We start from the raw sequence: 13,882 nt of genomic DNA, 5'->3' as shown, positions 1-13,882 counted from the left end.
TCCCGTCATGATTTGGGCGGTGCAAACATGTCCTCTGTACTCATACTTTCTTTCACCGCATTCAACGCAGGTGTAAAATCAGTACCTGGTCGGTAACAGCGTTGGCTGAGTTGGTATGGCAATGCACTTTACCTTCGTGCGTCTGGTTTCGTTTGCCAAATAAGCGCTTTCATTTTTTTTCCCCACCCCAATAGGTAGATTGTGACACAATTCAGTTTGATCAGCGGTGATTTATGCAGCTATCTTTCAAATATTTGTTTGATAGATAAACAATAATTTATTTCGATACTGATTAAAAAAAAAAACCCCGGTCTATTCGTGCACGCGCGTGCGTGTGTGTGTGTGTGTATGTGTGTGTGTGTGTGTGTGTGCGCGCGCGTGCGACTTGTTTATGTATGTTTATTCACATACCAATGAAAACCAACATTCCTCGTCATTTTAACCATTATTATACCCAGTTTTCGCATCAACAATTAATGTTATCATCCACACTCCTAATTAGATCAAATCCCAGTTCATTACCAGATGGGGGTATAATATTTTGTCATGCAAATTACAGCCGTATTCTGACAATACGCAAGATCCATTTTGTCTTTCTCAGTTTCAATTCGACCAGAGTGCGTGTTTTTTTTCCTTGAAATTTGCATCGAATAAAAAAATGATGATTTTTAATAAACTTGTCAAAAGTCTCATCAGAGATACCATTTCTCTGAGAGTCTCAGGTTTGAGACTTTTTTAACAAATTGGCTGCCATTTGAATGGAGTGATATTATTTGAAAGAAAATATTTCTGGCCAAATTGATTTTAAAAAAAAGTGTTTTTTTTTTCTGAGTTGGTTGCTTGTAAATGAGTTTTATTAATTTATTATCGTCAATGGTTGGTCTATTGTTCCAGTGTGTACCATCTGGCGATCCTGTGTGATGTTTGATTATCATGATATCCATATTATTATGTAGGTTGACGTAGTACTGTCGCACGCTTTTACAATGGGGAAAAAAATGGCCAGAAAATTCTAAATTCTTCCATTTAATTAATCGATTAAGAAAAAAAATTGTAATATCGCCTAACAGGCGGCATGTCGCGTCCTACATATTAAATGTTGCTGTTGACCAGCGACCCCTTAAAAAGCGCTTTGAGCACATTTAGTGGATATTTAAGCTCAATTTTTTTTTATTATTTTTTTTCCTCATCGGCCGAGTTTCCACTTTATCATCCCAATGAATCTCTGATGATCAAATCCTGGAACCCAACCATTATGCGGCTATGTGGTCTCGTGGTATGGCACTCGCTTTCGGATCGCTCGGCGCATAGTTGAGTCCTTGGGGAAAAAGGCTCTTTACTCACATTCTCTCACCTTACTCAGGTGTAAAATGAGTACATGACCGTTATAACAGCGTTGTCTGTGTACGAAAAAGATTGTAATATTGCCAAACAGGCGTTTGTCTCGTCCTACATATTGAGTGTTGCTGTTGGCCAGGGACCCTTTGTAAAGCGCTTTGAGCACGTTTACTTCGTTTATTGCGCTATCTATATATATAAAAAAGCTCATTATCAATTATGTAAAATCTGCCCTTACTTCAATATTTTATTTATGGATGCCATTCATATCATAAAACAAGAGCAACATAAGGTACCTATAGATAGTATGCGCTTGGCTTAGAAGTCCACAACATTGCCATCCGGAAGTATAACGGACCAACACACAAAACTGTGTGTAACCATGAACGTTTATAGTCGGGTTTAGTGAGAACTACTCATAAACGCGGATGGCAAAAAACAATAACAAAGACCTGAGTGACGTCAACTTCGAAATATCCATAGTATAATAATGACATGGTATCAATTATTGTGGTTGTAAAATATTATATTATTACGGCCCTTCATTGTTGTTTGAGTTGGCTCTCACCCAAGGCTCCGTGTTAGCCCGTGATAGGGCATTGTACGCACCACAATAGCTGGAATGCGTGCGTATGCACATCTCACAATGCACACCATCATCATCGCCCTATGAGAGCGGCGGGTGGAAGTGGTGGGTGATATTTAGTATTTAGCAATTTTAGCACCGACTCGCGCCATCATAAAGCTTAAAAAAACGGTGCTTGTGTCATCCTTTGACAGCGAGACTGAGCTTCTTTTTCAAAATTATACATTTTTATCCTATGATTTTTTTCTTGTTTTTTTTACATTCCTTTTTTCAGTGATGGGCGGAGAAGAGAGAGAGAGAGAGAGAGAGAGAGAGAGAGAGAGAGAGAGAGAGAGAGAGAGAGAGAGAGAGAGAGAGAAAGAGAGAGAGTGAGTGAGAGAGAGAGAGAAAGAGAGAGAGTGAGTGAGAGAGAGAAAGAGAGAGAGTGAGAGAGAGAGAGAAAGAGAGAGAGTGAGAGAGAGAAAGAGAGAGAGACCGAGAGAGAGACAGAGAGAGAGACAGAGAGAGAGAAGAGAGAGAGAGAGAGAGAGAGAGAGAGAGAGACCTCGAGCACCATCCCTACACCCGTGTTGTCGTGCGGATAGATCCGATTACCTCTCACACCGTTTGTTCACACCACACACACCACACACCACCCACGATTGGCGATTTACCCCCCTGCTAATGATTCGATTTTATTGGGCGTCGCTGTTTGACACGAGCACGTAATTGGTATTAAATGTCTGATGTTTATTTATAGTGATTGCTGACCTTCGGCGAGCTGGGTTCCTGATAGAAAAATTCTCAAGACCGACAAATATGTTAGATGGCATTCTGAATATTGGATGTTTGATCGGCGTTGACTTCATTTCAGGTCTTATAACCCAGATTTTTTATGGGCTCATTCTGTCACATCTCCACGTATTTCTAGCATGGGCCATTCTTCGGCTTCCTCCCCCACGAAGTTCTTCTTTCCTTAAATCCTGCACTGTGGTATGCCTCCATGTTAACTTCGGCCTCTCTACCCCTCTTTCGTCTGCCAGAATGCTTCCACCTCATGACATCTTTTGGGAATCTGCCGTCCTACCAAATTAATAAATTAAATTTAAATAGTAAATAAATAAATGATAGATTTAATAAAAATCCCTAACCGTTCTCGTGCGTTGATCATACTTTAGACCCTTTGATTACCTTACAAATGGGCAACCGTTACTTTCCAGTTTTCAGAAAGTTGCGCGTTGTGATATTAGCATGTTAACGAAATCGACGTCGAACCACGAACGACGAACAAGACAGCCCGGATCTGTCCTCTTTCGTCACCACACAACATCGGGTGCAAGTAGCATTAGTAGTAGTTATTGGTGACGTAAGACGACAGATCCGGGCTTTCTTGCTCATCGTTCGTCGTTCGACGTCGATTTCGTTAACTTGCTATTGGTCGGTGTGGTACATAATAAATGTTATAAAGTACATTTCTACACCAACAGATTCGCGATAACTTTTACTGGAACTATCTAGGGTTAACAAAAGTCTGGATAATCTAACAAAACTTTTTTTTAAAATTTTACCCGCTCACTTATTGAAATTATTCCGGTTTTATTGTTTCTCTGTGAGTATTTATTTTACACGTTTGCATGTTTGTTGTCATCATCTTGTCAACAAGCCAATTTTATTCCCCGCCACCGTCCTCGCTCTGCACCTCCCCTGCCCTGTCCTGTCCTGTCGTCTGTTTACAAACTGTCTGACGGCCGTCACGTGATCTTTACATACGACAACCAACATCACTCACGGGTCATCCCGTACGCACGACGTATTCAACAACAGGTGTAGGACATGAAAATATACCATGTAAATGCTGGTACGGCGTTTGTTGTGTTCCAAGGCTTGAATTAGATTCTAATGTAAATGAATACTGTCTACATAGAAATAGAATTTTAAAAAAAACTAAAAAAAAAAAAAAAATGAAATAAACCTATAGGGAATGAGATTAGCGGAAGAGTAGCGGCCCTTGATTGGACGTGACCCATAGTCTGTGACGTCACCGGCGGAAAAGTTATTAGAGAGAGAACGTCATGTTGGTTGTGCGCATTCGTCTCTCGTCCTCGCTTCCGGTGAAAGCGGCTTGAGACACTTCAAAACCAAATGACGTTCTCTCTGTAGGTGACGTCCAATCAAGGGACGCTACTCTTCCGCTAATCTCATTCCCTATAAAGACAAATAATAATCCTTAATAACAAATATACAAGTAAGCACAAAAAATAAAGCATTAAATAAAAATAGATCTTAGAATAACAACGGATAGAGAAAAGTAAAAACAAGAGAAAGAGTTTAATATAAAAATTAGCGAAACTCCCAAACAAGCAAGACAAATAATTAAATCATTCAATCACTGATGATGATGATGATAATAACAACAATAATAATAGTAATTATAATAGTAATGATGATGATAATAATAATAATAATAATAATAATAATAATAATAATAAATAATTAATAAAATTGATAATAATAATAATAATAATAATAATAATAATAATAATAATAATAATAATAATAATAATAATAGTAATAATAATAATAATAATAATTAATAATATTAATAATAATTAATAATAGTTAATAATAATAATAGTAATAATAATAATAATAATAATAATAATAATAATAAAATAATAAAAATAATAATAATAATAATAATAATAATAATAATAATAATAATAATAATAATAATAATAAAATAATAATAATAATAATAATAATAATAATAATAATAATAATAATAATAATAATAATAATAATAATAATAATAATAATAATAATAATAATAATAATAATAATAATAATTAATAATAATTAATAATGATGGTGCTGATGATGATGACGATAATAATAACAATAACAAAACAAAATAATAAAAATAATGATGATTATGGTGATGGTGATGTTGATGATGATAATAATAATAAATACGAAGTAAATAAATGATAGCAAGAAAAGGTGTTTAACCCCACCTCTAGGTCATGTTTTGCCCTTACTCCAATAGTAGTCAAATCGTTGTTGACAGGTACCAATCCTTTTATAAAAAGTATACAGTTACTAATGAGGTGATGCAAGGTGTGTTTGTGCGTGGAATAGTGGATAATGTTAAATTTATAAACGAAAATAGTGTGGGAAGAAGAAGAGAGAGAAAAAAAAAAGAAAAATATAAAAATTGGAAGGGGGAAAAAAAAAAAGAGAGAATGCACCGCTTTACGTTACACAAATAGAAACGTGCTAATTGACATGGAGTTCTTTTGCTTGTTTTGAAAACGTATATTATTATTTGAATTCTCTCCCCGCCCTTTCTCTCCATTTTGATATGACCTATCTATACAGTACAGACGGCGGGTCATGGCATTGACAATTGGATCGCAAGTCTGATGTCATGTCGCCCAGCAACGGCGGTCATCGTGGTTCTAAACAAAGAAAATAGGTACTTTTTATTCTTCATGCTGGCTAGAACTTTTCATATGTCTTGTGATCAGAATGTGTAAAAGTCAAAACTTGATCAGATTTATCATGTATTTTTTTTTCTCTGGATACGCTTTTATGCTCGTCGGAGAAATATTTCATAAGGGCGTCCGCCATTGTTCCGATAGTTTAGAGCCAGTTACTAAGTTACCATGCGTCATTACGAGGGAAGTGACGTCATGACTGTTGAAGCGTATTGTTTAACGTGTTGAATTTATGTTACTGGAATAATAAAAAAGAAAAAAGAAAGAATACAATACGAAAACTAAACAACAAATAGATTCTCCAAATTAAAAAACAAAAAACAAACAAACAAACAAAAAACTTGAGCATTTATATAGCGCAATATCCGCTAATCGTGCTCAAAGCTTCTTAACCAAGCGCATACTATCTATAGATGGTATGCGCTTGGCTAAGAAGTTCACAACATTGCCAGCCGGAAGTATAACGGACCAAGACACACAACTGTGTGTATCCATGAACGTTTATAGTCAGGTTAATACAGTTTAGTGAGCATTACTCATAAAAGCGGATGGCAAAAAAAAAACAATAACAAAGGCCTGAGTGACGTCATCTTCGAACTATCTTTAGCTTCGAAGTAGTACAGTGGCAGACTAGTTCCATGTTTTATTGAGCTGAACCATAGCAAACTAGAGAGAGGACATTGAGCTGAATGAATCCTACCCCGGTTTCTGTAGCCGCTCATCATGCATGAATCAGGCGGTTTGCCAATTGGATTCAATAGTATGATGTCACATCGCCCAGCATCGGTACTTTTTATTCTTCATACTGGCTAGAACTTTTCATATGTCTTGTGATCAGAATGTGTAAAAGTAAAAACATGATCAGATTTATAATGTTTTTTTTTCCCCTCTGGATACGCTTTTATGCTTCGGAGAAATATTTCATAAGGGCGTCCGCCATTGTTCCGATAGTTTAGAGCCAGTTACTAAGTTACCATGCGTCATTAAGTGACGTTACGACTGTTGAAGCGTATTGTTTAACGTGTCGAATTGATGTTACTGGAATTTAAATAAAGAAGAAAGAATACAAAAGGAAAACAAAACAAAGCATAGATTCTCCAAATTTTAAAAAAAGCAACAAAACAAATAAAAAAACAACAAACAAAAAACGAGAGCATTTAAATAGCGCAATATCCTAAAACGCAAAAACTAGAGAGAGGGCATTGAGCTGAATGAACCCTACCTAGGTTTCTGTAGCCGCTCATCATGAATGAATCAGGTGGTTTGCCAATAGGATTCAACAGTCGTAACGTCACTTCCTTCCTAATGACGCATGGTAACTTAGTAACACTGGCTCTAAACTATCGGAACAATGGCGGACGCCCTTATGAAATATTTCCCCGGCGAGCATAAAAGCGTATCCAGAGGAAAAAAAAACCACATAAATTTGATAATGTTTTGACTTTTACACAGTTTGATTACAAGGCATATGAAAAGTTCTAGCCAGCATGAAGAATAAAAAGTAATGATTTTCTTTGTTTAGAACCAAGATGGCCGCCGTTGCCGGGGGACGTGGCATCAGACTACTGAATCCATTCAATGGGATGACAAGCATAATGGCTGGTATTGAAAGAAGGCCCCTTAAGAGTAAAGAATAGAATCTGTCTACCCTCTCTACCCCCCCCCCCCCTATATCCCTCCCTTCTCCCCTCTCCCACCCTCCCAGCATCCTTAGTTTTTTCTATCGCTCTGTCCAAAGAAAAAAAAAAAAAAAAAAAAAAAAAAAAAAAAAAAAAAAAAAACACCAAAAACGAACCAGAAAAAAGACGGAAACAAACCAAATCGACAAGCCACAAGCCACACAAACCGAAACTAACCAAAGCGACAAGCCACAAGCCACGCATTAATGGGGTAAATGAGTCACTACGGGGTATCAATATTAATGAGATGTTAACCTTTAACCCCGATAATTTGTTTCCTCTGTTCACTTCTATAATGTGCTCCCGTCCAACCTGATGTTCTCTCTCTCTCTCTCTCTCTCTCTCTCTCTCTCTCTCTCTCTCTCTCTCTCTAAATTTTGCCGAAGTTTCAATTTCTCCGAAGTAATTTCAACCTGTTTTTTTCAATATTGGGTTTTTTTTTTTATAGAATGCAGACATTTTTATCAGGGGCTTTCATAATGATAATGTTTACATAATCAATATTATTATTTACTTCAATTATTACTTGTGTCCCCCGGGGCGCTTCAATCTGTTTTGATTTCTCTATCGAGTTCTATTCACAGACGCACTCGTTTTTGTGGTCGATCGTTATGAAAGTCGTCTTGAAATCTGGAGAATTCTACTATTAGAGACTAATAATATTTATTCAGTTTATGGTTTATTTGTCTGGGAAATGTATAGCTTGATAAAAAAAAAGTTTCTCTTTCTCTCTTTATATAAATGTGTGTGTGTGTGTGTGTGTATATATATATATATATATATATATATATAAATATATATCTCTCTCTCTCTCTCTATATATATATATATATATATATATATATATTATATATATATATATATATATATATAATATATATAATATTTATGAGTGTTGGTGGGTACTCGTAGGTACGAAATTGCTCGATAATGATGGTTAGAGCTAATATAACATATAAATTGTCACTCACATTATATGGCCGAGACGTTCGTTTCTGTGGATTTATTCCACGTCCCCAGTCGGCGTAAATTATATATTATATTTATTGAAAAATATAAAAAGATAAAGATCTGTACACACACACACACACATATATATAATATAATACATAATATATATATATATATATATATATATATATATATATATATATATATATATATAATATAATGTAAATTTTCACTCACATTTTTTGCCGAGACGACTCGTTTCTGTGTGTTTCTCACAGAAACGAGTCGTCTCGGCAAAAAATGTGAGTGAAAATTTACATTATATATTAGCTCTAACCACCATTATCGAGCACTTTCGCACCTACAAGTACCCACCAACACTCATAAATATATATATATATATATATATATATATATATATATATATATATATATATATATATATATATATATGGCTAATCGAAGCTTAGCACTTTTAATTCTTTCTCCTTGATAGTTAGCTAAATTGTGTTGACATTGTTAGTTACTGTAAATAATTGGGGGTGATTGACGTATGAGGTATTTATTATAGGGTGTCACGAGTGGTGTCGATTCTACGTTTTACATAGTATTCGAAGTGGTATCGGAGTACATAGTATTCGAAGTGGTATTGGAGTGCATAGTATTCGAAGTGGTATTGGAGTACATAGTATTCGAAGTGGTATTGGAGTACATAGTATTCGAAGTGGTATTGGAGTACATAGTATTCGAAGTGGTATTGGAGTACATAGTATTCGAAGTGGTATTGGAATAATACACAGTATTCGAAGTGGTATTGGAATAATTTGTGTAATGTGTTTGGCCGTCGCATCATGATTGAAATGATTGTATTGGTTTGACTTATTTGATGTCTTCCATTTATGTTTGGAAATAGCCGAATCGTTGGAACTAATTCGATTAAATATTGTAGTGCGTTGCCTTGCATCGACAAAACACATTTATTTATTTATTTTTTTTACTGACCGTACCCACCGTACTCAGGTGTAAACAGTGTTGTTGTCTCCGTCGGAAATATTGGAATATCGCCTAACAGGCGTCATGTCTCGTTCTACATGTTACGTGTTTGCTGTTGGTCAGGGCTTTGAGTACATTTAGTGGATATTGCGCTATATAAATATATATATAAATATATATTTAAATATTTTTTTTTTTAAATCGAGGGATATTGAATTATTTGGAGTAAAAATTTTGTGACCAGAATTTTATAAAAGTATTTTATTAGAAAAGACTGTGTTAGGCGGATAGATGTTTTCATTTTTGTCACTTATCCCATTCCAGCCATTTTCTGTCTATAATATTATTAGATCTATGTTTCGATCAACTTTGTGTGTGTGCCGAAGTAGTAAGAAATAAAACTGGGTCAAGAAAAGGGAGATAATTTACGACTGACAACAATGTCGTCATAATTGAGTTGGGAGAATCTAGAGTTATAAATAGTATCGAGATAGATAGTTGTACTTGTAGTGGATTATCGGAGTAGAACTGATATATTATATTATATTTTGTTGGGAGTTGGGGGGCTGGGGGGGGGGGGGGGGGGTGGTCAGTCATATTTTGGGTCAGGAGTGATGGACACGATAGATAGAGATTTGTGTTAATGAATTACCGTGATTTAGGATATGGCGCCAATTCGGTGGTATATCCGGCCCTGCCATTGATGGGGTATCGCACCATTGCTGGGATATATCGTACCATTTATGATAGATATCGTACCATTCATCATCTAGATGATGTTGACTACGGTCAAGTCCTGACATCCATCCAATCGTATCCATTCTGGTATCCAGTATCCAGGCCGGCCAAATCTTGAAATGATACCAAGGCTGTATTGGAGTTTTACCACAAAACTCGTTGATGGTAATGATGTTGTCTATAGGCGTGACCTACTTTCCTATATCAAAACCACGTAATGTCTTTACCATTTTGCAATGTTTTCTACTGTACACACTGACAAACTACATTTAGATAAACACATTTGGTCTGATCATTTTTAATTTTTATTATTTACTTGTAATGATGACGATTCCTCACTTGAAACTATTTTATTAAATCGAGGCATTTTTTATTTTGACATTTGGGTCATTTTAACCATTCAATTCTAATAAAAATAATAATAATAATACGCATTTATACAGCGCCCATTCTCGTGTAAAACACAAGCTCTGGGCACTTCACAATATAAATTATTAGAAAAAAAAAAAGAATTCATAGCCAAATCAAGGATTCATAGTGTCAATAAAAGCAAATACAGTAAAGATGAGTCTTGAGAATCTATTTAAAGGCAGGTAAAGACTTGAACTCCCTCAGACCACGTGGTAGTTCATTCCAAGTTTAAATTCCGCCCAAAATGTAAAGATACGGTTCTATTTTGTTTCATTTCTGTCTTTGTTCAGTTTATTTATGGCAGTACTGTGCTGTACTCTGAAAAAAGAAAAGAATAGCAAAAACAAAAACAAACAAACAAGCATACAAACCAAAAAGAAATCAAACAAAAAAAAAAAAAAACAAAAACAAAAAAAACAACATAGCTTTTAAGATTTTGACCAGAAAACTCGGCCTTCAGATTGATGATATCGATCGATTAAAATAACGCCCTCTACTTGGCAAAACAAAACTGTCAAACCTTGGGACTTAGCGAAGTTTGTGAGAGTTTTTTTTTTTTTTACCTATAATGGTAATGGGGGTCATTTTAATCGATCGATAAGGGAAGGGTGAGTTTTCTGGCCAAATTTTTAAATACTTTTTTTTGTTGTTTTTTTTTGTTTTTGTTTTTTGTTTTTGTTTTGTTCTTTAAAAAAAAAATCAGAGTATTGGTTCTTGTTTTACAAGCTATGTTACATCTTGTGGGAAATTTTACTGAATTGCATAGATCTAGTATCTACAACGAATATATAAAAAAAACAAAAAAAAACAAAAAACAAAAAAAAAAAAAACAAAACAAAACAAAACAAAAACAACAAAAAATGCTTTACGTGCTGATACAGATAATTTTACCAACCACATTATCTAAGGTCTCCGGAATAATAGATTGTTCCCGGACACCTAAAATAATGTTGTTTAAAAAATTTTTTTTTTTTTTTTTTTTTTGGGGGGGGGGGGGGGGGGGGGGGGGTATAAAATACATTTTTTTTATTATTATTGTTCTTATCCCCCCACCCCACCCCGAGTATTTAGAGTATTGGTTCTTGTTTTACATGATTTTTACATCTTGTGGGCAATTTACTGAATTGCATAGATAGTATCTATTACGAATTTATATATATATATATATATATATATATATATATATATATATATATATATATATATATATATATATATATATATAAAACCCCAAAAAAACCTTTTCCGTGCTGATACAGATAATATTACCAACCGCTTTACCGAATGTTCCCCGGGAATAATAGATAGATTGTTCCAGAGACCTAACATAATGTGGTTTGTGGTTTTTTGTTTTGTTTTGTTTTGTTTTTTCTAGTTTTTTATTTTTTTATTTTGTATAAAATGAAAATGGATGAGATGTCATTGGGAAAGGAAAGCCACTGGGGAAGGGGGCTCTGTGGTGGGTGAATCTCCCACTCACTCTCTTTCTCTCTATCTCATTCTTTCTTTCTCTCTCTCTCATCTCCATCTTCTCCTCTCTCTCTCCTTCTCTCTCTCTCTTTCTCTCTCTCTTTCTCTCTTCTCTCTCTCCCTCTCTTCTCCCTCTCTCTCTCTTTCCCTCTCTCTCTCCCTCTATTCCCTCTCTTCTCCCTCTATCTCCCTCTTTCTCCTCTTATCTCTCTCTCTCTCCCTCTTTCTCTCTCTATTCTCTCCCTCTTTCTCTCTATCTCCTCTTTCTCTCTCTATCCTCTATCTCCCTCTTTTCTCTCTCTCTCTCTCTTCTCTCTCTCTTCTTCTCTCTATCTATCTCTCTCTCCTCTCTCTCTCTCTCTCCCTCTCTCCCTCTCTCCTCCCTCTCTCTCTCCCTCTATCCCCCCTCTCTCTCTCCCTCTATCCCCCCTCTCTCTCTCTTTCTCTCCCTCTCTCTCATCTCCCTCTATCTCCCTCTCTCTCTATCTCCCTCTTTCTCTCTCTCTCTCTCCCTATCTCTCTCCCTCTCTCTCCCTATCTCTCTCCCTCTCTCTCTCCCTCTCTCTCTCCCTCTCTCTCTCCCTATCTCTCTCTCTCTCTCTCTCTCTCTCTCTCCCTCGACCAGGGACAGGCAGGCATCGCCATGGGAATCCCCGTCCATCAAATTTGTCGGGCGTGATGTTGTTGTTGCGCACACTGTGCAAACACTCACCCCCCCCCCACCCACCCACCCCCACACACACGCGCGCGCGCGCATTCACACACAGTGTCCATTCTCTCTCTCTCTCTCTCTCTCTGTCTCTGTCTCTCTGTCTGTCTATCTGTCTCTTACTTCCTTTCCCACAATGCATCAATCCACGATTTCAATCAATCTATTATATTATTATTATTATTATTATTATTATTATTATTATTATTATTATTATTATTATTATTATTATTATTATTATTATTATTATTATTTACTATTATTATTATTATTATTATTATTATTATTATTATTATTTTTATTTTTATTAGACAGCGTAATGTAATCATACAAAGGGCGTACATTACCAACTTATTGTTTCCAATTGAGTCTGCGATTCCAAGAGCCTATGGAGAATTGAAAACCTCGACAAAATGTTTATAACCTTACGCCTCACAGAAGCTTACTAATAGGATAAAATTACAAGAAAGTTTGTGAAAGGGTTAATATCGTGATACAATTTAGTTATATCAAACTACATAGTTATTTCCCTTAAAATGTTTGGGGGATTCAAGAGAACATGAAACAGCAACACACAGATACATAACATTATGCGTAAAAGGGTTAATATATCGTGATATAATACAATTTACCATCAAGTTATTATCCTACGTAGGGTGGTATGGTTTCCCCCTTGAGATTCTACGATTTCAAAAGACTATATTGAGAATTGGAACCTCGGGCAAAAATTTGAAAAGAAAACAAACATTTATGATTAAGTCTTTGCGTAAAAGGGTTAATATCATAATACAGTACAATACAATACAATGTAATGTTATCATCATACAAAAGGTGATATGTATCGCCCAACTGTTTCCCCTAGAGAGTCTACGCCCGTGCCCGGCCTGAGCCCAATTACCCACATTAGGGACGATAACCTATCGGCCCCAAAGACCAATGCATAGGATTAATTCCCTTAATTATCGCTGGTTGGTTTGTTAATGTTAATTTAGTTAATTCGAAACGTTTCCGTTCCGAACGTGCGTAATATAATAATAATATTATTGACTGTGGTTTGTGGTTCTGGTGGCTGTTTAATAATAATAACAATAATAGACTCTTATAGAGCGCACGGTATCCTCAACCATGAGGGTCTTGAGTCTTGGCGCTTTACATCAACACAAAACAATTTCGAAGAAAGTACATGGCATCAAAAAAGAAATGTTTTCAAGGATTTTTGAACATAGACAACGATTTGGACTTCCGGAAACTCTGTGGAATGAATGGTGTTCCATACAGACGGACCAAAATGAGAAAAGGACATTGTTCCGGCTTTTGTTACGAATGCGTGGGATGGCCAAACGGGTGATGTCATTGGAGAACGCAAAGATCGGGTTGTCGAATATCTCTTTAGGAAAAGGCAAACCGTTTAGAGTATGGTGTTGACTGTGGATACATTCTTTATAAATGCATTCTTTTATTTTTAAAAATCGGATTACAATTGCATAATATTGTTGTCTATTTTATCATAGTTATCTATCATCTTCCTGTT

At 35.6% G+C, this 13,882-nt stretch overlaps 1 protein-coding gene across 1 annotated transcript in view; it reads left to right on the top strand.

Annotated features, from left to right (window-relative positions):
• LOC144973573 (uncharacterized) overlaps positions 1-13,882 on the top strand; it is a 431,961-nt gene that overhangs the window by 13,965 nt on the left and 404,114 nt on the right. The gene's annotated exons all lie outside the window — the stretch shown is intronic.

The sequence above is a fragment of the Berghia stephanieae genome, chromosome 5 (genome assembly GCF_034508935.2).
Source record: "Berghia stephanieae isolate SIO BIC M18660-M18661 chromosome 5, UCSD_Bste_1.3, whole genome shotgun sequence".
Classification (NCBI taxonomy): domain Eukaryota; kingdom Metazoa; phylum Mollusca; class Gastropoda; order Nudibranchia; family Aeolidiidae; genus Berghia; species Berghia stephanieae.
This window is presented reverse-complemented; position numbering and strand designations above follow the sequence as displayed.